The 27,008-nt window shown below is 42.6% G+C and overlaps 1 protein-coding gene across 1 annotated transcript in view; it reads right to left on the bottom strand.

The window, feature by feature from the left end:
- LOC126251401 (probable chitinase 10) overlaps positions 1–27,008 on the bottom strand; it is a 406,321-nt gene that overhangs the window by 6,075 nt on the left and 373,238 nt on the right. The gene's annotated exons all lie outside the window — the stretch shown is intronic.

The following is a 27,008-nucleotide window of genomic DNA, read 5'->3' as shown; positions in this document are numbered from 1 at the left end:
TTGAAGAGTAGATACTTGACTTATGTTAGCGTTGACAGCTATGAAAAACATGGTTATTACAAATAAAATTTTTATTTTTAGTTCATCTTGTGAAGTTTCTTCGGGTTATGTAAAAATCGCATACAGTAAGAAGACAAATTACTTACTGATACTTTTTTTCAGGAAACGAACGTCCCTGTTAGTAGAGTTTAATCAAATGTTGAAGAAGATCATCATACTGATTTCCATTAATTATCAGATATAGTTCCAAACATACATGTACCTCACCCATGGTCATCATACCATTATTTTATATGGTTAACATAGCAATATGTGGCGAGCAGCTACGAAATGTGTCCACTTCCATTCCATCGTTCGTGTTATGTCTCATTCAACGGGAGTCTTTATTGGTCAGTTGAAGGGATCTACTTTGTTAAATAATGTTTCTACCCAACTTTGAGCTCAGAAGATAATGAAACTTCCTGGCAGATTAAAACTGTGTGCCCGACCGAGACTCGAAATCGGGACCTTTGCCTTTTGCGGGCAAGTGCTCTACCATCTGAGCTACCGAAGCACGACTCACGCCCGGTCTCACAGCTTTACTTCTGCCAGTCTCGGTCGGGCACACAGTTTTAATCTGCCAGGAAGTTTCATGTCAGCGCACACTCCGCTGCAGAGTGAAAATCTCATTCTCAGAAGATAATCTTCAATAACAGCAGTAGCTCGCCTGTGAGCTACTTTACGTGGAAGATTTCTGCATATAGTCTGTGTAAGGCAAAATACTAGGATTAATATCATTTGTCAAACTGAACAACATGGTTATCTACAGTTTTCGTGAATCTCCTAATTCACGGCAGGCCTCTTATAGGGGCATTACTTAGAAGGTTAGTACTGATATATTCCTGAGCATGTTTGTTTCTTAGCAGTTATTTCAAAATTTACTCTTCGTGCTAAAAGTACGTTATATACCTTATCCAATTTATGAAATTTACACTTGGGCTTCTAATTACTTTTCAAGCAACGTTTACATCGTGTAGCATATTTAGGTTAAGTGTTGTGATTTTTAGCAGCTTTTACTGTGCTCTAACAGTTATGGAACTTAGCATCAAATTGAGTCTGTCACTACATTATATCTGTACATCTTCTATATAACACAACTATGATAATAATGGACATATAAACAGTATGAACTAACTCATGTAGACATTGCAGAGTACTTGAAAATAATGCCATACTGTCCGAAATGTCATTGTGGCATAGTTAAAAGTAAAGTGAAGACTGCGGAAGTTTTATGTGGGGTAATCATTTATTTTTATTATAGACGTAATCACGATTCAACAGTCTTTTATGCATAAATAATTCTTAATCCATTATGCAGTCTCACATCCAAACATCGTGAAAAATTAATAACTAACCTATATAAAGATTTAATTAAACCAGTTGCACTGAAACAATAAACAAAGGAAAACAACAATTAAAATATTCTTTATATGAGAGACATAGAAAAAAGCACCAGACGTATTTTTGAAAAATGATAAGGCCTTGTTCAGTGTGGGTAATTAATCCAATAATGATATTTTTAATGAAATTTTTTAGTTATCAGTCTTCTGACTGGTTTGATGCGTCCTGCCGCGAATTCCTCTCCGGCGCTAATGTCGTAACACATGTGCAATCCCAACTCCTTGTCAGTGTCTTCCATAAGTTCTTCTTTTCACCGATTGTGCGGAGGACCTCCTCATTCATTATCTTATGAGCCCAACTAATTTTCATCATTTGTCTTTAGTACAATATGTCAGACGCTTCGATTCCCTTTTGTTCTTGTTTTCCCCCTGTCCATAATTCACTGACATACAGTTCTGTGTTCCAAACGCACATTCTCAGAAATTTCTTTCTCAAATTAAAGTTTATGTTTGTTATCAGTAGACTTCTCTTGGCGAGAAATGCCTTCTTTGCTTGTGTTAGTCTGCTTTATATGTTCTACTTACTTCGTCCGTCATGGGTAATTTTGCATACAAGGTAGCAGATCACCAGTTTTGAAGTAAGTTACTCGTTATTCTCATTCCTAATGCACTCCTTTACCTTCGTGTTTTTCCTGTTTACTCTCAATCCATATTCAGTTCTCATTAGACTGTTCGTTTCATCCAACAGAGCGTGTCTCGATTTTTCTTCAGCCTTACTTCCATTATCAAGCGCAACATGAGAATTGCCTCCCTGGTGCCTTCCTCTTTCCTAAATCCAAACTGATCGTCATCTAACGGAACCTCTTCTTTCATTCCTACTGTATGTTGTCCTTGTCAGTAACTGGTACCTTTACCTTTCCTAAATCCAAACTGATCGTCATTTCTACTGTATGTTATTCTTGTCAGTAGCTTGGATGCATGAACTGTTAAGCTGATTGTGCGATAATTTCGCACTTACCTGCCTTACTATCTTCGGAATTGTTATTGTGGTCTTCAGTTCGAAGACTGGTTTGATACAGCTCTCCATGCTACTCTTTGCCGTGCAGGCCACTTCATCTCCGAGTAACTACTGCAACTTACATCTTCCTGAATCTATTTACTGTACTCATCTCTTGGTCTCCGTCTACCATTTTTACCTCCACGCTTCCCTCCAGTACTACATTTGTGATACCTTGATGTCTCAGAAGATGTCCTACCAACCAATCTCTTCTTCTAGTCGGGTTGTGACACAAATTTCTTCTCTCCCCAATTCTATTCCGTACCCCCTCATTAGTTACGTGACCTAGCCATCCGATCAGCAGCATGCTCCTGTAGCACCACATTTCAAAAGTTTTATTCACTTCTTGTCTAAACTGTTTGTTGTCCAAATTTCACTTCCGTATGTGGCTACACTTCATACAAATACTTCCAGAAAAGGCTATCTGACACTTAAATCTATAGTCGATGTTAACTAGTTTCTCTTCTTCAGAAACGCCTTTCTTGCTATTGACAGTCTACATTTTATGTTCTCTCTGTTTCGACCATCATCAGTTATTTCGGTGCCCAATTAGCAAAACTCATCTACTGCTATAAGTGACGCATTTCCAAATCTAATTCCCTCAGCTTCACCTGATTTAATTAAACTACATTCCATTATCCTCTTTTTGCTTTGGTTGATGCTCATCTTATATCCTCCATTCAAGACACTGTAAATTCCGTTCAACTGCTCTTCGAAGTCCTTTGCTGTCCCTGGCAGAATTACAATATCATCGCCGTAGCTCAACGCTTTTTCTTTTCCCTTTACCTGGACTTTAACTTAACTCCTACCGAAAATTTTTCTTTTGTTTCCTTTACTGCTTGCTCAATATACAGACTAAATAACAACGGGGGAAGGCTAGAACCCTGTTACACCCCCTTCTCAACCACTGTTCCCTTTCATGCCCCTCTACTCATGTAACTGCCATCTGGTTTTTGTAGAAATTTTCGGTATTGCTTCTCTCGTTCCTATGTTCCTCTGGAATCCAAACCGATCTTCCCCAAGGTCGCCTTCTACGGTAAAGGCTTGGAGCTAGTATTTTGCAACCGTTACTTATTAAACTGATAGTTCGGTAATTTTCACACTGGTCAGTGCCAGCTTTCTTTGGAATTGGAATTCCTATGTTCTTCTTGTGAGGGTATTTCAACTGTCTCATACATCTTGCTCAACAAATAGAAGAATTTTGTCGTGCCTGGCTCTCCCAAGGGTACCAGTTGTTCTAACGGAATGTTGGCTACTCCCATGTCCTTGTTTGGACTTAGATCTTTCAGTGTCCTGTCAAATTCTTCATGCAGTATCATATATCCAATATCTTCGTCTACGTCCTCTTCCATTTCCCTAGTACTGCCCTTAAGTACATCTCCCTCGTATAAACCCTTTACATAGTCCTCCCACCTTTCTGCTTTTCGTTCTTTGCTTAGACGGCATCTATCTTTCTCCTAGTGATATACGTTTCAAAATCCGGAGGTTTATCCTGTAGCCATTCTTGCCTATCCATTTGCACTTCCTGTCAATCCCCTTTTTTAGACATTTGTATTCCCTTTCGCCTACTTCTTTTATTACATTTTCATATGTTCTCCTTTCATCAATGAAATTCAATATCTCTTGTGTTATCCAAGAATTTCTATCAACCCTCGTTCTTTTTAATTACTTAATCCTCTGCTGACTTCACCATTTCATCTCTCAAAGCTACCCATTCACCTTCTACTGTATTCCTTTCCCCTGTTCTTGTCAATCGTTCCCTTGTGCTCCCTCTGAAACTCTCGACAACCCCTGGTCTTTTCAATTTATCCAGATCTCATCTTCTTAAATTGATAACTTTTTGCAGTTTCTTCATTTTTAATCTACAGTACATAACCAATAAATTGTGGTCAAGGTCCACATCTGCCCCTGGAAATGCCTACCAATTTAAAATCTTCGGGGTTTTGTGGATGATACTTTCCAGAAACTCTGATGGTAGTCGGCAGTCTCATAGACTTTATACTCAAAACTGAATAGTCGTTTCGTTTCCACTTCCCCAAATTATTTAAGAAATTCCGATGGACTGTTATCCCTCCCTTCTGCCTTAATTGATCTCTACTCGTCCCGAACCCCTCTGAACTCCGACTGGAATACTGGATCCCCTATATCATCCATATCGACTCCAATTTATTCAACTATCACGTCATCAGAAAAGTCCCCCCCCCCACCACGTAGAAGCCTTCAGCGTACTCTTTCCACCAATGCGTTCCCACCGCTGCCTCTAACAGTGAAATACCAATTACCCTCTTAATTGTAGCACCCTTTCATTTAATTTCACCGAAGGTTCTTTTGACCTCCCTGTGTGCTGAGACACTTCTCCCGAGGATCATTTCTTTTCCGATTTCATCACATCTTTCCTGCAGCCATTTCCCCTTCGCATTTATTTCATTCCTAAGGGTTGTTATATTGCTGTGTTCCTGTCTTTCCCTGAATATGTTTATACTTGCTTCTGTCGTTAATAAAGTGAAATATTTCTTCTGTTACCCAAGGTTTCTACGTAATTACTTTCCTTATAGCTACAGTAATAAACCAGAACATTATGACCATCGCCTTACTATCTGTATAGGCCTGTCCAGGTAATAGCATCATCACTTGACTTCTAGTCAGACGCACGCGCAGTGCATTTCTATCAGTGAGCGTGCTGTCCGTGCGTAGGGTGGGAAAGGTATGCCAACGATCTGAATTTGATTGCGGGAAGATTGTGATAGTCAGGAGGCTTGGCATGAGCATTCCGGAAACTGCACGACTTGTCGGGTGTTCAAGGAGTGCCGTGGTGAGTATCTTCAACGCGCTGCGGAACGAAGGTGAAACCATGTCCAGACGTCGTGGGGTTGAGCGGGGGTACAAATTTCGCGAATACACAGTGCACCGAACGCCCCTAACGATAGGCCTCCGTAGTCGATGACCCATGAATGTGCCAATATTAATACTAAGACATCGGCAACTACGTTTGAAATGGGCACTTGATCATCGGCAGTGGATGATGGCGCAGTGGCAGAGCGTTGCATGGTCTGATTAATCACGATACCTTTTTCATTATGCCGATGGGAGGACGCGAATCCGTCGCCTTCCAGGGGAACAGCTCTTTGACAGCTATACAGCGGGACAGAGACGAGCTGGCAGGGGCTCCATTACGTTCTGGGGAACATTCATATGGGCATCCATAGGTCCAGTGGAGCACGTGCAAGACACAATGGCGGCCAAGGCGTATCGTACACTAGTTACAGACCACAAACACCCCTTCATGACGATCGTGTTTCCCGACGGCAGTAGCATTTCTCAACAAGATAATGCGCCATGCCACAAGGCCAGGAGTGTTTCGAGGAACACAGTGGCGAGTTCCAATTGATGTACTGCTCCCCCTACCCCCCTCTAATTCGCCGGATCTGAACGCAATTGAAATCATCTGGGATTCGATTGAACGTGGCATGATAGCTCATCATTTAGTAACTTGTGTGTGCAGATGTGGAGACAACTCCCTACAGCAACCTAGCAAAACCTCATTAAATCCAAGTCGCATCGTCGATGTTATCCGTGCCAAAGGTGGACATTCTGCCTTTTAGATAGGTGGTCATAATGTTCTGGCTGATCAACGTATTTTTGTCTGTCCAACTTCTGTGACTGCCCTCTGTTAGAGACTTCCACTCCTCTTCAACTGAACTACCTACTGTAGTGTTCTTTATCGCAATATCCTCATTCTTAGCAAACTTTGAAAGCGTGTCGTCATTCCTCATTACTTCAGTATCTCTTCCAACTTCAGTTTATTTTTCATCGTTACAGAATTGTGATACGAGTTTGTATCTGCACCTGGGTATTCTTTACAATCCAATCGGAATCTTAGCGTGAACACCATGTAATCCAGCTGGAATCTTCCTGTGCATCTGGGTCTTTTCCAACTATAGTTCCCCCACTTCTGATTCTTGCACAGAGTATTTGCTATTACCATCTGAAATTTATTTCAGAGCTCAGTTAGTGTCTCTTCTCTCTTATTCCTAACGCCAAGCCCATACCCCCCTAAAACATTTCTTCTACTCTTTCTTCTACAACCGCGTTCTGGTACCCCACGACTATTAGATTTTCGTCTTCCTTTACATCCGAATTACCCGTTCAATATCCTCATATATTTTCTTTGTCTCTTCTTCTTCTTCTGCTTGCGAAGTTGGCATGTATATCTGAAATACCACTGTCGGTGTTGCTTTCTTGTCGAATCATATGAGAACAACCATGTCAATGAGCTGTTCACAGTAGCTCAGCCTCTGCTCTTCATTCCTGTTCATAACGAATCCCGGTATACTACGATATACTATTTTCTGCTGCTGTTGATATTACCCTATACACGTCTGACTTTTTTCTATTTCATTTCATTGACCACACTGCATCTAGATCGAGCCTTAGCATTTAATTTTCAGTTTTTTTTAGCTTTCCTGTTACTCTGAAAGTTGTGACATTCCATTCTTCGTTTTTTAGAATGTTATCCCGTCGTTGGCTATTCTATCTTTTTCTCTCGCCCCCCCCCCCCTCGCTTGTCAGTCCCCTACCGGAGATCCGAATGGGGTACTAATCAGGAATCTTTTGCCTGTGGAGAGATCATCATGACACTTTCTCCGTGTACTATCCACGTGTCACGTGGATTCTATTTGAAATATACTATTAGATATTAGCATCTTTTTCAGCTCTCTCTTAAATAAAATGAATTCATACTATTTATTTCTGCAAGCAGTTCATTTTGTATTATTTTATTTTAATAGCATGCACTCTGCAAATAGGATTTGTGTGAAAGTCAGCCGCTCTGTTCGTCCATGAAATCCAGAGCGCATTAAACAAAGCCACTCAGGTTGATGCCGTGTTCCTTGACTCCCGGCAGGGTTTCGATACAGTCTGACACGATCGTTTAGTGAACAAAATACTAGCGTACGCAGTATCGGAACAGATCTGTGATGGGTACAGGACTTCCTTGGAGACAAAACACAACACGTCGTTCTTAACGGAACAAAACCAACTGCAAAAATAATTTCGTGAGTATTCCAAGGGAGTTTTATAGGGCCATTACTATTTACAATTTATATTGATGATATATTTGATAACGCTAGTGACTACGTGAGGTAGTTACGGATGGTTCTGTTGCCTATACGAAGACTGCAACACCAGAAGACGGTTGCGAAATGCGGAAAGGCATCCAGAGGAGTTATGACTGGTACTGGGACTGGCATTAGAATCCGAACGTAAATGAATGTAGTGTATCCTGCATAAATAGGCGAAGAGATCCATTACTGTTCGATTACAGTACTGACGACAAATCACTGGAAACAGTAACTGCCGTAAATTACCTAGGAGTAACCATCAGGAGTGACAGAAGTGGAATGACAACATAAAATAAAAAGTAGGAAAAGCAGACGACCGACTCAGATTCATAGGGAGAATCTTGGAATCTTAAGAAAATATAACTCATCCACGAAACAAGTGGCTTACAAAACACCGACAGATTCTTTAGTATTGTTCATCAGTGTGGCCCCTTATCAAGTAGGTTTAATAGAAGGGATGGTGAAGATATAAGAGCGTTACGTTCCGTCGCTGGTTCGTTTGATTGGCCGAAGAGCGTTACGGAGATGCTCACTAAACTGTGGAGGCAGATGCTACAAGAGAGGCGTTTTCTTTCGCGCAATAGTTTACTGTAGAAATTCCGAATGCTTGGATTCCTGGGAGAGTCGGGCAACGTACTAGTCCTACTACTTCCCACATACGTCCCGCAAAAAAAGGTAACGACTAATATATTAGAGAAATTGGATGTCATAAAGGCGCTTTACCGACAGTAATTTTTAGCACACGCCCTTCGTGAATGGAACAAGAGAGGAAGGCAAAAGATAGTGGTACTAGAAGTATCTCCCCGCTACACACCGCAAAGTGGCTTCCAAAGTATAGGTGTAGACACAGATGTAGATGGAGCTAATTTTTGTGTTTTATAAATATCCCCCGGATGTGCAACAATCTTCCAGACGAGAGTAAAACTCGCCAATTGCCTGGCGACCACGTCTGAAGTTGCTGCGATCACTGCTGCTGTTATACGTCATAACAGTTCACCAAAGTGGAGGTGCTAAGTCTTTCGCAAACCCCAACGGCATAAAATCATATGCCTTAGGCTCAGGCGATCTTGGAAGCAAATACGATATTTCATCGTACTTATGAGCAACACAGGTACTGCAATATAGTCTTTATCTATCGACTTTCAATTAAAATGTCTCCTCCGTACGGGACTATAAGAGCACATATTGGATGCACGATTGCAGATTGTAGAATGGTTGACGACATATGGAAGTTTGAGTCTATCCGTGAAGTATGCTCGGACTGCAGTGGCGCACTCTCGGCGAAAATAGCGTCGCACTGTTGCACCTGAATTGTTCATGTTTGAACGAAGAATGCAAGAAGGTCTTTTGCTGTTATGTTATTGGCACCTCGACTCGACAAACGTTGGTTAACGAACTACCGAGCGAAAGTGCCAACTGAACCAGGCATGAACTCACAAGCAACAACATGAACTGTCAGCTTACAACTGGCAACAAAGTAACATTCTAGTAACTGAATACGTTATAATTTTCATTTTGATAAAGATTTCCCTTATTACACAAGAGTATACCTTTTGCATGAATGAAAACAGAAACTCCGATTCACAATACTGTGTTTTCTACGTGAGTGTAGGCAACACCTTGCTGTCAGTTCTAAATTACGCAGTAAAACTTTACGCAAGTGCCAGTTGTAAGCTTAGGTTTCGTACACTATTGGCCATTACAATTTCTACACCACGAAGATGACGTGCTACAGACGCGAAATTTAACCGACAGGAAGAAGATGCTGTGATATGCAAATGATTAGCTTTTCAGAGCATTCACACAAGGTTGGCGCCAGTGGCGTCACCTACAACGTGCTGACATGAGGAAAGTTTCCAACCGATTTCTCATACACAAACAGCAATTGACTGGGATTGCCTGGTGAAACGTTGTTGTGATGCCTCGTGTAAGGACGAGAAATGCGTACCATCACGTTTCCGACTTTGATAAAGGTCGGATTGTAGCCTATCACGATTCCGGTTTATCGTATCGCGACATTGCTGCTCGCGTTGGTCGAGATCCAATGACTGTTAGCAGAATATGGAATCGGTGGGTTCAGAAGGTTAATACGGAACGCCGAGCAGGATCCCAACGGCCTCGTATCACTAGCAGTCGAGATGACAGGCATCTTATCCGCATGGCTGTAACGGATCGTGCAGCCACGTCTCGATCCCTGAGTCAGCAGATGGGGACGTTTGCAAGACAACAACCATCTGCACGAACAGTTCGACGACGTTTGCAGCAGCATGGACTGCCAGCTCGGAGACGATGGCTGCGGTTACCCTTGACGCTGCATCACAGACAGGAGCGCCTGCTATGGTGTACTCAATGTCGAATCTGGGTGCACGAATGGCAAAACGTCATTTTTTCGGATGAACCCAGGTTCTGCTTACAGCATCATGATGGTCGCATCCGTGTTTGGCGACATCGTGGTGAACGCACATTGGAAGCGTGTATTCATCATCGCCATATTGGCGTATCACAGGGTGTAATGGTATGGGGTGCCATTCGTTACACGTCTCGGTCACCTCTTGTTCGCATTGACGGCACTTTGAACAGTGGACGCTACATTTCAGATGTGTTACGACCCATGGCTCTACCCTTCATTCGATCCCTGCGAAACCCTACATTTCAGCAGGATAATGCACGACCACATGTTGCAGGTCCTGTACGGGCCTTTCTGAATACAGAAAATGTTTCGACTGCTGCCCTGACCAGCACATTCTCCAGATTTCTCACCAATTGAAAACGTGTGGTCAATTGTGGCCAAGCAACTGGCTCGTCACAATACGCCAGTCACTACTCTTGATGAACTGTGGTATCGTGTTGAAGCTGCATGGGCAGCTGTACCTGTACACGCCATCCAAGCTCTATTTGACTCAATGCCCAGGCGTACAAGGCCGTTATTACGGCCAGAGGTGGTTGTTCTAGGTACTGATTTCTCAGGATCTATGCACCCAAATTGCGTGAAAATGTAATCACATGTTAGTTCTAGTATAATATATTTGTCCAATGAATACCCGTTTATCATCTGCGTTTCTTCTTGGTGTAGCAATTTTAATGGCCAGTAGTGTACATACACTGAAGTGCCAGAACATTATCACCAACAGCTTAATAGCGTGCAGGTCCGACTTTGGAACCTAATGCAGCAGCGATTTTGCGTGGCATGCATTCAACAGAGGCATATGGTACCAGACGTCTAAGCACAAGTCCCGTAATTCCAGTAAACCAAAGTCCAGGGTGAAGGTGGCGCCTGCCAGCGTGTCAGCTGTGTTACATCGGTTAGTGGACAACACATCAACGTAAGTTCGTTACCGTACTCCTCAAACTACTTTTGCAGGATTATGGCCTGGTGACAGGGATAGTTATATGGCTAGACGATGACGTCGCCGTTGGAGAAGAGATCAAGAATGAAGGGAGACAGAAGGTCTTTTGTGACGAGGACGTAGTCCACAGGTGTCATGGCGTCTTCGATTCTACCACAGGTCCCATGGAAGCTGGGGTCAGTGTCTCCCATATCAAAATATTGGCCCGGCGGCCTTTGTACGTGGCGCAGTGCATGATTCAAGCAGTCGTTCTCCTGGATGAGAGCGTATTTGGACACGACTGTCAACCTCGTTTAACAAGAAATGTTTCTCATTCGGCCAGACGACATCTTTAAAAACTGATCTATGATCTAATCTCGATGATCTCGTTCCCAATGCAATCGTAATCTATGGCGTTAGCGGCTCAATGGTGGAACACAACAGTGTTCAACAGTGTGCGCTGTGTAGTATTCTCCAAAACACTTTAGCCTGCACTGGTAATATGCTCTGTCATTTCCGCCACTAAGCGCCACCTGGTATGCTTCAAAGGGAGAGCAAGCCTTCAACCTCCACGTCCTATGACGAGGCGTGGACGTGTAACACGTTGTCGCGTACTCGTGGTTCCAACGACCTTCACCACTTTCCGCTTTTGCTAACAACAGTAGCACGTCAACAGCCGACTAGCTTCGTCTGCTTTCTAGCTGCTTGTTCTCAGGCACTTGGCCATCACAATTTGCCATTCTTCAGAGTCAGTTATGACAGTGCATTTCGCCATTTCCAACCTGTATCATTCTTAGGAGGGCCCTCCCGAAAGTAATGCCTCCTATTTTTATTCATGGAGACTGCAGGAGGTACATAAATTACAACAGCACAGCTAAATAGAGCAATATTTCTGATACAGACTGTCATTTTTCCACATAGTCATCACCATTCTTTATGCACTTTTGCCAACATACCGCACTTGTAAGAATCTGAACAAGCTGAGGCTAACAATTTCATTACAACTTTGGCAACAGCATCCGAGTCTTAAAAACGTTCGCCAGGTAGTCCACCTTTCAGAGCCCCAGAGAGATGGAAGTCTGAAGGCGCTAAATTGGGACTGTACGGTAGATGTGGTAAGACAGTCCAGCCGAATTTTGCAATGAGCTGCGTGGTCTCAGAACTTGTGCGAGTGTGGCGTTATCGTGTTGCAGTGAAAGTTGATCTTCTTCTTTGGCCTTACCCCGGAAATTCGGGCTTTCAGCTTAGTCAATGTGCCGTCTTCTAGCGTGCTGAATTGATAGTCACTCCAGGCTCCAGAGCACTCAAAAGAACCACGCCCTGGTTATCTCAGAACACTGTGCAGATCACTTTTCCTGCAGACGGCTGTGTCTTTAACGTTTTCTTTGACAGAGAACTCGCACGTCGCCATTCCATGGACTGTATTTTGGATTCCGGTTCTTAGTGGTGACACCACATCTCATCTCGGGTGACGATACTATTTAGAAAACTGCCACCTTTAGCTTCATATTGGTACAGCAGATCCCGACAAATTTCCATTCGATGAGTTTTTTGTTCTTTTGTAAGCATCCGCTGCACCCATTTCGCATAGACACATTAACCAAGGTATTCCGATATTGTTTTGAAGGCATTACAGTCGACTATCAGCTTTGCACACGATTCTCTGGTCGTTATCCACCGATCAGCACGGATGAGTTGATCAAGACGCCCTACATTGCAAGTGACCTCTGTGCACTATTGACCGGGGCGTGGCTTGTCGTGCACGCCCTTTTTACCACCTAGAAAATGTCGTACCCATCGCCTCACATTGCTCGCCTCTACTGTATCGTCTCCGTACACATTTAGTAAGCGTCGATGGACTTCAATCGGCGCAATTTCTTTATGAGTTAGGAATCGAATCACACATCGCTGTTTATACGCGCGTCCGTATGACTCCATTTTCGAACACTCTTCTGATAGTACCAACTACCGTAGAACAGTGGAACCACCTGCAAATGAAAGAGAAAGGTTGAAGCATTAGCACTACACCAACGACATCTGGCGCGGACATCCAAAGTCACTACAAAAAAATAGGAGGCATTATTTTCGAGCCCGCATCTCGTGGTCGTGCGGTAGCGTTCTCTTTTCCCACGCCCGGGTTCCCGGGTTCGATTCCCGGCGGGGTCAGGGATTTTCTCTGCCTCGTGATGGCTGGGTGTTGTGTGATGTCCTTAGGTTAGTTAGGTTTAAGTAGTTCTAAGTTCTAGGGGACTGATGACCATAGATGTTAAGTCCCATAGTGCTCAGAGCCATTATTTTCGAAACGACCCTCATAGTATGATTCTCTGTTCGTCTCCGCTCAGCTTATTAACGCAACGTGATAGCTTTCAGTACCGCGGTGGGCAATGGTCGTAATATTTTTACGCATTAAAGAGAATCACACACACACACACACACACATAATTTCACTTTGTTCCCTCATGATCCCCTACTGATAAACGCTTGCATTATCCTCACTGATAGTTTTTAATTTTTAGTTAGTTTCTCGTAAAAAGTTTATTTCGACAGTACACCACAGTGTAACATGTTACGAACATTTTCAGAGTAAGAAAATGTCACTGCTTCAATGTCACTAAGCATTCATACGACACGATAGTATTTATTCTAGCTTTTGTTCGGTACTCCAATCGTTTTTGCTCGCTTTGAATGATCGAACACTTTTAAACTTGCTGTACGACGTTCAAATAATTCAAGTGGCTCTGAGCACTATGGGACTCAACTGCTGTGGTCATCAGTCCCCTAGAACTTAGAACTACTTAAACCTAACTAACCTAAGGACATCACACACATCCATGTCCGAGGCAGGATTCGAACCTGCGACCGTAGCAGTCGCACGGTTCCGGACTGCGCGCCTAGAACCGCGAGACCACCGCGGCCGGCTTCAAATAATTGATGCGAATGCAGCCAGTAGACGTCGCCTGCAAGGGCCCATATTTCGACAGGAACACACCCTGCCAGTTTTAAGGCAAAACTGCAACAAGTGAACCCTGCGTAAGGGAATTAAAAACTCGACCTTCAAGGAAGCTGACTAGGAATTTTATTCCGTAACTGCCTGACATTTGACGACGTTTGAACGTCTCCCTGGCTCGGAGTCTATGTGACAAATTTCCCGGACAAAGCTTTTGATGACACAGCTTTATCCGTGCTAGGGAAAAGTTTAAATTTTGCACTGGCTCCCAAGCATATATCAGTGGTTAATTTCATTATTTCTGTTAACTTTAGTCCTGTTGAACAGGCTGCTTTTACACTACCTCCTGATGTTGCAGATGAGGCTACGAGGGAGGGATGTCGTGTCTTGACTGGTGCACGTCCACCCAAGGGTAATATCATAGCAGCTGAGAGGGCTGCTTTATGTTCACTTCGACTTGATCCGGATGTTGTTATTTTGCCTGCGGACAAGGGCAATACTACCGTTGTTTTGGACAAGCGGGAGTACTTTCATAAGATGCAGTGTTTACTGTCAAATTTGCCGTATCGCAAGATCGGTGCTGACCTCAGAAGAAGTGTTGAGAGAAAGACTAACAGCCTCCTGAAGAAGAAATCCTTACCACAGGAGACTGTCAAGAATCTTAATTCTTATTGTGCTGTACCCGCTAGGTTATATGGCCGCCTTACGGTCCACAAGGAAATGGTTCCTCTTCGCCCGAATGTAACATTGGTGCTCCGACAAATCGTGTAGCAAAACACCTTGCGATTTCTTTGAGCCCTATAGTAGGTCGGTGTGAGCACAACATTAAGAAATTAGCGTATTTCTTACGTCGATTGGAACGTATGCGTTTGAATGACTCCAATATTTTATTAAGTTTTAATGTGGTCTGTATTTTCACTCTCGTTCCTCTGTCCGATTCGTTACGGTTGACTGGAGTTAGGTTTGGTGCTAAATTAGAAAACCTATTTCGACATGTGTCAACTTGTTGTCACCTATTGTTGCCAATTTGCTTATGGAAGATTTCGAGGAACATGCGTTAGAGTCGGTGGCTTTGAAATCTGCATGTTTTTTTTTTTCAGACACGTGGATGATACTATTATTATTTAGTGTCATGGCAGTAAGAATCTGAACGACCTTTTAGAACATAAGTCAGTGGTTGCATCAATGACTACAAGTGTAATAAGAAATGCCAAGAAAGGAAGGAAAATATATTTGCTTAACAAGAGTGATAGGGCACAAATCGCAGAATATCTGAGTGACCACCATCAAACGTTCATTTCTGAGGAAGAGGATGTGGAACAAAAATGGAAAAAATTCAGAAACATCGTCCAGTACGCCTTAGATAAGTTCGTACCGACTAAGGTCCAAAGCGAGGGGAAAGATCCACCGTGGTATAACAATCATGTACGAAAGGTACTACGGAAACAAAGAAAGCTTCATCATAGGTTTAAGAGTAGTCGAATCATAGCTGATAAGGAAAAGCTGAACGAAGCGAAAAAGAGCGTAAAGAGAGCAATGAGAGAAGCATTCAACGAATTCGAACATAAAACATTGGCAAACAATCTAAACAAGAACCCTAAAAAGTTTTGGTCATATGTAAAATCGGTAAGCGGATCTAAATCCCATATTCAGTCACTCGTTGACCACGATGGCACCGAAACAGAGGACGACCGAAGAAAGGCAGAAATACTGAATTCAGTGTTCCGAAACTGTTTCACTGCGGAAAATCGTAACACGGTCCCTGACTTCAGCCGTCGCACGGACGCCAAAATGGAAAATATTGAAATAAACGATATCGGAATTGAAAAACAACTGCTATCACTTAGTAGCGGAAAAGCATCCGGACCAGACGAGATACCCGTAAGATTCTACAGTGATTATGCTAAAGAACTTGCCCCCTTTCTATCAGCAATTTATCGTAGATCTCTGGAAGAACGTAAAGTACCTAGCGACTGGAAGAAAGCGCAGGTCGTTCCCATTTTCAAGAAGGGTCATAAATCAGATGCGAATAATTATAGGCCTATTTCGCTTACGTCAATCTGTTATAGAATAATGGAACATGTTTTGTGTTCTCGTATTATGACGTTCTTAGATAATACAAATCTCCTTCATCATAACCAACATGGATTCCGCAAACAGAGATCATGTGAAACTCAGCTCGCCCTATTTGCCCAAGAAATTCACAGTGCCGTAGACACTGGCGAGCAGATTGATGCCGTATTCCTGGACTTCAGGAAGGCATTTGATACGGTTCCGCACTTACGTTTAGTGAAAAAATACGAGCTTACGGAATATCGGACCAGGTTTGTGATTGGATTCAGGATTTCCTAGAAGAAAGAACACAACATGTCATTCTTAACGGTTCAAAATCTGCAGATGTAGAGGTAATTTCGGGAGTACCGCAGGGAAGCGTGATAGGACCTTTATTGTTTACAATTTACATAAATGACTTAGTTGACAACATCGCTAGCTCCGTGAGGCTATTTGCAGATGACACGGTTGTCTACAAGAAAGTAGCAACATCAGAAGACTCGTACGTACTCCAGGAAGACCTGCAGAGGATTAATGAATGGTGCGACAGCTGGCAGCTTTCCCTAAACGTAGATAAATGTAATATAATGCGCATACATAGGGGCAGAAATCCATTCCAGTACGATTATGCCATAGGTGGTAAATCATTGGAAGCGGTAACGACCGTAAAATACTTAGGAGTTACTATCCGGAGCGATCTGAAGTGGAATGATCACATAAAACAAATAGTGGGAAAAGCAGGCGCCAGGTTGAGATTCATAGGAAGAATTCTAAGAAAATGTGACTCATCGACGAAAGAAGTAGCTCACAAAACACTTGTTCGTCCGATTCTTGAGTATTGCTCATCAGTATGGGACCCTTACCAGGTTGGATTAATAGAAGAGATAGACATGATCCAGCGAAAAGCAGCGCGATTCGTCATGGGGACATTTAGTCAGCGCGAGAGCGTTACGGAGATGCTGAACAAGCTCCAGTGGCGGACACTTCAAGAAAGGCGTTACGCAATACGGAGAGGTTTATTATCGAAATTACGAGAGAGCACATTCCGGGAAGAGATGGGCAACATATTACTACCGCCCACATATATCTCGCGTAATGATCACAACGAAAAGATCCGAGAAATTAGAGCAAATACGGAGACTTACAAGCAGTCGTTCTTCCCACGCACAATTCGTGAATGGAACAGGGAAGGGGGGACCAGATAGTGGTACAATAAGTACCCTCCGCCACACACCGTAAGGTGGCTCGCGGAGTATAGATGTAGATGTAGATGTAGATCTGAATTCATTCGAATATTTATTTCTCGATGGAGTGGGAAAAGACGGATATCTTCCCTCCTGTGATGTGCTGGTCAGCAGTAAGGTGGATGGTACTTTGGGACATGTCGTTTATAGGAAACCTACTCACACTGACTTGTATCGGCAAGCTGATAGTTATCACCATCCGTCTCTACGTGAAGGGTACTTCGTACCTTGGTTCACATGGCGCCATCTCGGACCCTGAGAGTTTGTCAGCTGAGTTAGCTCATCTCGAAACTACCTTTCGTCAGAATGGTTATAGTGAAAGACATGTTATCGGCCAAGTGTGAACCGGGTAAATTATGACAATAACAAGGTGGCAACAAAGTCCTGCTTTTTTGCCTTACGCAGGAAGTATTTCGAATAGGACTGATCGTGTTTTGTGGAAATATAATGTTTAGTGTGTTTCTCGACCAAAGTCTAAGATCAGGGTCCTTTAAGGTTCCGTAAAGGATGATCTTGGTTTGCGTAAGGCTGGTGTCTACCGTATTCATTGCAGTTGTCGCATGTCATATTGATCAGGTTATCAGGACTGTGGATGGCCGGCGTACTTGGTGTAAGCGGCACACACGCTTACAACAGTCGAGCAAATCCTCCACTGCAGAACACTGTCTTGACACTGATCATCCTATGAAATACAACAACACGCAGATTCTGATATGCACTTCCAGCTATTAGCATAATGTTATTAAGGATGCTGTTGGAATTGAAGTAGCAAGTAACTTGGTGTATTGAGATGGTTGTTTGTGTTTAATTTCTGCGTGGACTCCTGCTTTCTTCCTTCTCAAAAACCAGAGGGACACAGTTTATGCTACCTCACTTACTAATTTCACTATCGATAGCTTCTGATGTCGATCATCTTTGATTTGTGATGGCACTAGTGTTTACAGTGTGTGTGTGTGTGTGTGTGTGTGTGTTATCTTTACGGAATTCCTTTGAAAACCGTGGTGTTAAGTTCGTTTGCACAGCGCTTACTTGCTTCAGTTTTGCCCTGAAAATGGCAAGGTGTGCACCAGTCGTAAATTCGGCCGTCATCGACAACGTCACGTGGCTACATTCGCGTAAGTTATCTGAACGTTATACACCCCGGGAGAAATTCAGGTCTCCCATTGCTGTACGACTTCTGTTCACTGCAACTGACGCTAACTATAGCGATAAAATTTGCTTCTGACGTTTTTTAATTACACCGCAAATGTTTATCCATACCGTTTTCTTCAAAATTATCCCCTCGTATTTGTGTATGTAGCAACCGATTGTTCCTTCTGTTGTCATGGAAAACTGTTTTAAGTCAGCTTCCTTTGGTCGTCTCATATATAGGGAGCTGGTTCTGCCTCTGATTAAGGATAAGGTACATCATTTATAAGAATCGGGAATGAAACAGGTGCTAAAACACACTCTGAAGTATTCCGTAAATGACTTTACTATGTACTGAAAAGTAGTTTTTATTTTCTTGGCATATTCCTACCACCTGCTGACTGCCAGGCAGATACTACTGGGACCACTTGCAGGACACTCCACGGACAATTTTCTAAGCTGCTAATCGTGATTGATAAATGTCGTATTGTAGTAAGCAGCAGCCGTTGGTGCATACAGTTGATACTGTGTAGTATAGGAAATATTGACAAGAAATGAAACAAAATCATGTCGTTTCACTGCAACTGTATGAATCATTCGTTGCTATCCTTCTTCGATTAGCAATGCAACAGTCCATATAAAACTGACGATTCTCCGCCTTTGAGAAACAGTTTGCTAGGATACTGGAGTGTCCCTAATCACTAAAATAAGGAGTAATGAGATCTGAATCTGAAATACGGTGCAATGGTAGCTGGCAGCAAATCACTGCAGAATCTACAGATAGCTTCTGGCGGTGTATTTGTCTTCAGAATATCCGACAAGAGTGAAGAGAGGCGCCTAATATGCCAATTAATCTAAAGAAAATAGCTGTTAGTTAATCCTTTAATATTCATTAAGAACTTGTCTTCCGTAAACCACGCATGTTTCAGTAAGACACTGATGTCGGATACCGTCTCCCTTTGTTATGTGTTCGCTGACGTTAAGACAGACTCTTGGTGCGCTTGGATCACACCTCGTATCCCGTAAATAAGTAACAAAACTGAAGCTTATATTCTACTAAAAAGAAGAAAACCATATAATCATTACTTATGTAGATCATTCGTTGCATTTTCACCACAGTGTTTAAGGTGACGCAGAACCCTATTGTATGTTACTCGTAATCACTGACGAGCCCTGGATGTGTGAAGAATTTAAGCTCACCTCCTACGAAAATAAAATGTAGAACTTTCCCAACGTAGTGTTTTCCTTTCGTTTAATAGATGTATCTCGGAAAAACAATAATTTGGGAAGCATGATGACAGAAACTGCAGTAGATATGTGGTATTCGATGATGAGATGGAAACAACTATATAGAAACTGACATTTTTGAAACAATCTGTTATTCATTTAAAAGCAAAAAAAGTAGCTTCAACATTTTTCGGAAAACCAAAGATAATCTGAATCCTGTTCCACATGAATGACGTGATACCGTTTCACCGCTAAATCAGTCCGTCTTCATTGCCAAAGTCGCTAACAATTGCTCATGCGGCGGCAATATTAGTTTCGATTTCTGGTGTTGAAAGTAGTTTTCAGCGCCATCATTTGGGCGGCAAAGGGAGGAGAACAAGCCGAAATCGGGAAAACGCTCAAACTTCTTTCCAATGTCTCAGGGACTGATGCCGTGTGACACTGTTCACAGAGATCCGACCGTCAGATGTTCACGTTAAGTTCGGCAGGGTCTGTGTACTGCAGTTCGCTCCAGCTCATCGCCATATCTTCATCAGCAAAATGAACATAAAACTAATACTTCACACGCACTCATCACAGTCACTTACACTCAACGTGTATACTTGTGATGTAATAGGCATACATCGCAAAGGAAAAAATTCAAACGTACGTGATGGAAGAGAACATTTCTAATCAGGTGACTGACCCTTACACTCGTGCTCCAGCTGCCAACAGTGTCACATGAATTTAATTTTACTGATGAAGCAGATTGGTCAATAGAAAGCATAGCTAATAAAAAAAATATCAAAGCCAGCTGATATATTATATTGCCGTTGTAAAATTTTATTGCCTATAATTTATGCTGTTTTAAGCCGCCTTACTGATCTCTTCGAATTATCTGGTTTCAAGATACCGTAGGAGTGCATGTTACAAACTGAACAAGTATGCGACGGTTCGCAAGATACGGAATCAGCTTTGTCTTCTCAAAACAGTAAACTAATGATGGTGATGGTTACTGGCCTAAATTATCGATCATCATTGTTAATCTAAGTATTTAAAAGATCTCATTACATCCGTAAGTAGCCTACTAGTTTTGTTGACTTTTGCTATGTTTTAACTTTTGTCTATGCTTGTTGTCTCGCATTCATTCGCAATTGAATGAGCTGTAGTACATTGAGGTAATATCGTGTTGGCGTAGTGCAGCAACTCGATGTCTACGGAGACCTGGAAGTAAATGCCTATGGAGTCCCAGCACTGAACAAAATCACGGTATGTCGTTCAGCGAGGCGTCTAGCAACATAGTGACAAGGTTTCTCCGATATCTCACGTGCTGGCCGGCCGCACACAGCAATGTTGGAACGTACGGCGACTCTCACTCGAGGTGAACTCGGATCACAAATCCTCGCTGCTCTGCTGGACGTCTCTGTTGGCAGTGCTGACACAACTCTTCCACCAGTTGGGGTACTCAAAGGAGTGAGCCCGCTGGGTTCCTCACCACGTAACAGACGACTATAAAGAGGAACGAAGGACATCTGTACAGAACTGCTCGCACCTTAGGAGGCTGATCGTGACATTTTTGTTGAACATCGTTACAGGCGCTGAAGCATGGGTTCGAACCGAAAACAAAACGTCAATCCATGAAATGGCACTACACCATCTCTCCTCCGAAGAAAACGTTCCATGCCGCACCCTCAACCGGTAATGTCATGGCGGCGGTCTCCTGGGACTCCAAAGGAATTATTCTGTTTAAGGCCCTCCCTCATCGTGCAACGATCTACTCTGAAGTGTATTGTGCTACCCTCAGGAAATTACGCAAAAAACTTGAGCGTGTTCGTCGCCACAAAGGTGCAAGCGAATTTCTCCTTCTGTATGACAGCGCAACGGCTCACACAAATCTTCGCATCCGAGAGGAGCTCGTAAAACTAGTCCACCTTTGAGACCGAACATCGCACCTTCCAATTTGCATCTGTTCGGCGCAATGAAGGATGCACACGGCGAGAAGGTTATTTTTGATGCAGCAAGACGTTGGCTTCGACGTCGACCAGTAGAGCGGTACCAAATGGGCATACAGACCCTCCTAGATAGGTGGCGTAAATCCAACGCGTTAATAGGAGGTAGTGCTGAAAAATAAGATTTTGTAGCCAAAAGAGTGGGGAATAATGTGGTGTATTGGACTCCTACTGATATCAAGCTGCTTTCAGAAAAGAATGTGTCGCATTACTTCTTGAACACCCCTCGTACAATAACTAGTGATTCGCGGCGTGAGGATGCTAACAACACATTTTAAGGTTCTGAACAGTTACCTGGAAGCCTTAACAATTGGAAGCTGAGGCCATGTTCAGTATCATTGTTGAGTATCGAAAATGCGATACTCGTTATAAAACACATCTTTGACATACTAGAAAGTTGAATGCAATGCTCGTTCATTTTTCTAAATTCTTAACACAACTGGTCATTGACTTTGGCCGCTATATACAACGCCAACGCCGTCACAGCGAGAATAACAAGCTTAGGTGATGCACTGGGTTAAATTTATTGTTAGTGGGTCGCCCAACTATGCCAGAGATGTAGGACAATGTAAAGGCTCTTGGACTCTTAAGTCAAGGCTGTGGTTAACAGATATTTATTTGCTTTAATGGCTGACAAAATCACAATAAAAATTAACAGAGAACTAAGTTCTCTAAAGCTCAAATCAAATTAAAAATGACGTGAACACTGTAGGGAAGTATCAAAACTTGTGGAAGACTGTATGGAGAAAGAGCAACAAGATTTGCTAATCTGGGCAGCTCACGAAAACTAAATTCACGATACAGCAAGACACCATGTTTTATAACATAATAAAGCAATGCAAGTAAGCAGAAACAAGATGTTCAGAACATGGCTCACGCTGCCGCAATTGCGACACTTACATTTCCCAAAATCTGCAAGCCGCGCGCCCATCGGCACAAACGGCAGTGGTGAGACGAGTAACCCCCACGGCGGGCGGCGATCGAATGGCCACGAAAGATAGATCTCCCTCCACAACTCTCTGTTAAAAAAATGTCAATATCGAAAGGAGGACTCAATATGGTTGGCAATGTGACAGAAGAGAATATTAGTTACATCATGAAAAAAGAAATAAGACTGGGGAACGCTGCAGAAACTTTCCACTCTTGACGTACAAAAAGTACCTTAACAAATAAGAAGTTTGCACTGGAATGGATCAGTGTCCCATCACTTTCCTGACTTATTCGTGCCAAGCACTGTAACGGGTCGAGTCGCTTCGATTGAGTACATCGAATTTTGAGCGAAAGCAACGAACCTTCCCACGCTGGTTGGGCTGCATCTCGGTGTCTCGTCCTTTGAAGTCTGAACAGAACACGGAGAAACGTCGTGCTCAATTATTCTCTGGAGATGGCAGAGGCGCATGGAGCCTTCCGCTCAGGGCTAGCAGACGAACCGGCTCTGCCGACAAAAGCACGAAGCACGCCACAGCCTTACTTCCATAAAGACCGCCCAACTCACAGGGGACCGTCGGCCTTGCTAATAAGAATTACTGACCGCCTTCTGCCAACAAAGAGGACTGGAAATCACACATGGAGAACAGCTTGTCAGTGCGAAAAACGCCAAGTTTTCTCCTAGCAAATGTGCCTAGTACACTCCGAATAAAATTAACCAAGAAGTGGTGGTAAAAATAAATCAATACAGCGTAACGATACGTGACAGTAATCTCAAACAATATGCTTCGATACTGTAAACAGGCAAATTTCCGCTAACAACTGTGATCAAATTTCGACCACGTCAGCGGTTCAGAGCACAATTCCGAAGTATACGTTGCTTTGACGGTCAATGCCGCAGCCCAGAAATATACGACCTTTGGTGCCAGTATATCTTAATGTCGTCACAAAACTTCTCCAGTTTGTGCAACAATGTTGCGTTTTAGTTCAAGGCACTCTGGACTGCTGTTGTGAGAATAACTTGGAGGACGGCGACACATTGTAAAGTGTTCATTGAGCGAAAGTCACTTATTTGTGGCTGTCCCTTCCTGAGTTTGAGTGATGGAAATGGAATATTTTGTTCTTACTTTGCAGAACTCTGTCTCTTATTTTATGAAGATTATGCATGTCAAAAAACTATGTATCTATACCGACACATAGCTCAAGACAGTATTAATAGGAAGAAAACCAACCGAGAGTCCACATTCCGGCGACCACCTATTGAACAGAGAACTGTAAGTGGTTTACTTGTTCCTGCATGCCAGCAACTGCAGCACCTACAAAATTTTGAACATGATCGGAACGTAGTGACAAGTTGAAAATTCTGTGAACTGTTTGATCGTCACATATCGTATTTTCCAATATAGTTCTCTAATAATGCAATAATTGCATTCTGAACAGTTGATCATGTAGTGCTTCTGACCATAATATTCATGTCTTCTCGGTTTCTATTCCAATATTACTGGAGTTATTCGTTCCACTAAGGATAAATATACCGTTTGACATCTGTCAAACAAACATGGTAAGAAGAATGAAAAGAAAAATAATGAAATATGGGACTACAGAGCTAGAACCAGTAAACTATCATTTCAGTCGTTAAGCTACAATCACCTTTATTATAGATTAGATTAGGTTATATTTACAGGGCGTCCGTAATTAAAGTTCCAGTTTCTAAACGCATTAGAAAGGGAACAGTTGCTCAGAATGACGTTAAATTTGCACGGCGTTTTGCTGACGCAGGGGAAACGTCATGGAACAAAAAAAATACTATAAATTTGACCAACAGATGGTACTATAATATGCACACCAACAGTCGCGGGTCGGTCGAAGTGGCCGTGCGGTTAAAGGCGCTGCAGTCTGGAACCGCAAGACCGCTACGGTCGCAGGTTCGAATCCTGCCTCGGGCATGGATGTTTGTGATGTCCTTAGGTTAGTTAGGTTTAACTAGTTCTAAGTTCTAGGGGACTAATGACCTCAGCAGTTGAGTCCCATAGTGCTCAGAGCCATTTGAACCATTTGAACAGTCGCGCGGCTCACGGTTGTTCCCCAGTTTTACAAGAACGGCGACTGTACGCCGTTAGCCCTGCAGAAGTTTCGGGCATATAAGGGTATGAAAATAGGCGTTGGTCCAATACATCTTATGCGCCTACGGAAAATGATTGCAAAATTCGAAAAGGCAGGTTCTTTTGAAGTACGATGTGGCAGAGGGAAGAGTTGGTCTGACATCTTCGAAGATGTGGATACAACACTGCAAGAGTGATCGAGAGGTGATGCACAAACATGCAGAGCACGAGGAATTGCCCGCACGTTGGACAAGCCTGCGAGGATGGTACACAAAATCCTACGAAACAACCTGTATTTCAATCCGTACAAAATCACCCATGTTCAGGAGATGCCTCCTGCTGACTTTCCAGCAAGACAAACGGTTTTCAATATGGCTGCTACTCAGGAACCGTATACTAGTTTCAACATAGGATTATACAGCCAACCTTTTTCATATAACTGGTAGGCACATTAACCTAGGTTTCGACACATACCCGGCGGGTCTTCATAAGAATGAAATTTTGATAAATCGTAAAATTACACTGCTAAAAAGCAATGGTCAGAATTTAGAGCAGCTACGCTCAAGTCAAAAGTGAAATAAAACGTTCTAGCCTTTGCCACGTGTGATCATCTGGGAACAACATCAGTTGGTTCTACGTAGAAAGTCGTCAATGGAGAACTCCCTTGGCTCCTCTAAAACTGAACTTTATCAGTAGTTAAACTTTTTATGGCTACTTGTAAGCTATTGGAAATGTGTGTTCGTGAGTAGTGGACACCTTTCTAAACCAAAGTAAGCGACTTTAAATCTTTTGGAGATCATTCTTACATCTAGTATCGATTCAATGAAGTCAGCTGTTTATTTAAAAAAAAGATGCATGTTAATGGAAGTTTTCATTGATTAATAAATATGTTGCAAAGCAGTATGTAGTATCCCTAGTTCCCTAAACAGGCTTCTGCAATATTTTCACGAGCTTTCACCGTAAATACTTCCTATTACACGTTTTTGGACGCGGAAAACGTTAGCTTCGCTTGTTGAGTTACTAAAAAAAATAATACCGTATGACATGGAATGAAAGTAAGCATAGTGTGCTAGCCCCTTTATTTTTATATCACCTATACCGACAACATTCGCAGTAAAAATAAATATTTGTTTGGGCGCCTCAGAATTTCTGTAGTAAGCTCCTACCAGTTTTCATTAACAAGCTGTAATCCCAAGACTGCCACAGTCAACTTCTATTTGTCGTCGTATTTGTATACTGGTGAGAAAACTCTTACGAGTTCTAAATTGCGTATAGTGTGTTTTTCAAAGTTTAATGACAAAGAACTCTCTAGGAATCATTTACTAATTTTCATGAAAATTTCATCAACCGATCAGTCTAAGATTATACGTGATTTGGCTTTTAATGCAATCATATACGCAAGAAAAACTAAGTGTTCTCAGAATGGAAACTTGCGGTATATCACATGTAATTAGTTCCCAGTTGGATGATCTCTGATAGCTTTATACATGTCTCTTTTCTAATGACACGCTTTGTTTCCTCTCAGAGATATGGAATTTGAACCATTTAGTTGCATTTCCTGTTACCTCGTAATATTCTAATTTATTTGAAAGGGTATTGTGATTTTACAGATCACAAAATACAGATCAAAAGTTCAGTTCCCAGTCTAATACTGGTGATGACGGAAACAAAAAAAATATTTTATTTCGTAAAGCAACTATGTGTTGACAACGGATATTATTCCAGTAGAGTATGCAGAAGACTATTGTGATTCAGAATAAAACGATGTTAAAAGTTTTTCATTGTTTTATTGTTCTTATCACTATTTCATTACAATAAATGTTCCAAATGAGCACCGCCAACCTCAACACAAAGCCGGTATCGACGTACTAGGGTGTCCTGTGTTCGCTGGAAAATGCATGGTGTATTCTGTATTTGTGTGGCTGCTGCTAGAATTCTTGCAACAAATTCTGCCTTCGAGACAACAGACGTAGAAGGAAGTCTTATGGGGCGAGGTCAGGGGATCATGCAGGCCAATGTACAAGTCCTCAGTGGCCGAATCACAGGTTGTGGTTCAAATGGCTCGGAGCACTATGGGACTTAACATCTGAGGTCATCAGTCCCCTAGAACTTAGAACTACTTAAACCTAACTAAGCTAAGGACATCACACACATCCGTGCCCGAGGCAGGATTAGAACCTGCGACCGTAGCAGTCGCGCAGTTCCGGACTGAAGCGCCTAGAACAACTCGGCCACCGCGGCCGGCCACGTTGTGGACGTTACTGGTTATTACTGCTCGGATTGGCTCTGCAAAGTGCGCCGAGGCCGCATCAAGCTGAAATATCACTATCCTCCTGACATCTGGGGTACCTCCCAAAGTCCACAGTTGAACTCCAAAGAACACTCAAACATTGGACATCTGAGCCGAACAAGCCACACGTAAGGCCCAAGTAAGTACTCGGCCACGACACTGGCCCACATATTTTCTGCAAAACGTCTCTGATGACCTGGCACAAGATTAATACGTGGGTT

This window comes from Schistocerca nitens, chromosome 4, assembly GCF_023898315.1.
Source record: "Schistocerca nitens isolate TAMUIC-IGC-003100 chromosome 4, iqSchNite1.1, whole genome shotgun sequence".
Classification (NCBI taxonomy): Eukaryota; Metazoa; Arthropoda; class Insecta; order Orthoptera; family Acrididae; genus Schistocerca; species Schistocerca nitens.
The sequence above is the reverse complement of the archived record's forward strand: the minus strand, read 5'-3'. Positions and strand labels throughout refer to the sequence as shown.